This window comes from Lucilia sericata, unplaced genomic scaffold (assembly GCF_015586225.1).
Source record: "Lucilia sericata isolate MDLA Ls3-8-SP2 unplaced genomic scaffold, ASM1558622v1 Contig006136F_arrow, whole genome shotgun sequence".
Classification (NCBI taxonomy): domain Eukaryota; kingdom Metazoa; phylum Arthropoda; class Insecta; order Diptera; family Calliphoridae; genus Lucilia; species Lucilia sericata.
In genome coordinates this window covers 17,867-18,657 of record NW_023997691.1, presented here as the reverse complement: position 1 = coordinate 18,657, position 791 = coordinate 17,867, and the positions used below count along the sequence as shown (strand labels likewise).

Here is a 791-nt window from a genome sequence, read left to right as displayed (position 1 = left end):
CATTATTTGAAATTCTAATATGTATTAAAATAGTTGAACGAAAAAAAAGAAAGAAAACAAGAACAAACGATTTGCTACGCCAAACAACAATAAAATATCGTCTTGTAGTCGTAATTTCAAAAGCAGCAGCAGCAATTTATAATATTTAAAATTTTAATCCTTTTAAAAATAAATTCTCATTAAATATTTAACAAATTATTGAATTGAAGACAGATAAGCATGAGTAAATTTTTTGGTTTGTGGCATGTGGCAAGGGCTGAAATCACCAAAATATGTGTTGTGGCATGCTTTTCAAAGGTAGCGTGGCCGAGCGGTCTAAGGCGCTGGTTTAAGGCACCAGTCTCTTCGGAGGCGTGGGTTCGAATCCCACCGCTGCCAAGTTAATTTTTTTTAAGTTTGAAATTTAAATTTTATTTCTCTTTTCATTGAGCTTTTTCACCATTACCAACATGTGTTGCTGCTGCCGTTTTTATGCCACGTTTGTATAAATATTTTTTTTTTGCACAATATCTTGAATTTAATTTTGATAAATAAGTGTGCAAAATGAGCATTTGAAATTTGTACGCACATTGCTATTTTAGCAACTGGCGCTACTTATAAAGGGGGCAAATAGTTCAACAAGCTGCTACATATCATTCAGGGCAACCTAAAAAACTTCCGTCTTTTTGTTAACTGCCAACTTTAAGAAGCGATTGGTTTCAAAGGAGGCAATATTTTCTAAATTAAATATAAATTATGTCAAATGATAATCAAATCAAATGATTCTCAAATCTTAGACAGTTTCCAAAAAA

At 32.0% G+C, this 791-nt stretch overlaps 1 non-coding gene across 1 annotated transcript; it reads left to right on the top strand.

Annotated features, from left to right (window-relative positions):
- Positions 1-296: 296 nt before the first annotated feature.
- On the top strand, positions 297-378 carry Trnal-aag. The gene has a single exon. It is a non-coding gene; the product is annotated as a tRNA-Leu (tRNA).
- The last annotated feature ends 413 nt before the right edge of the window (positions 379-791 follow it).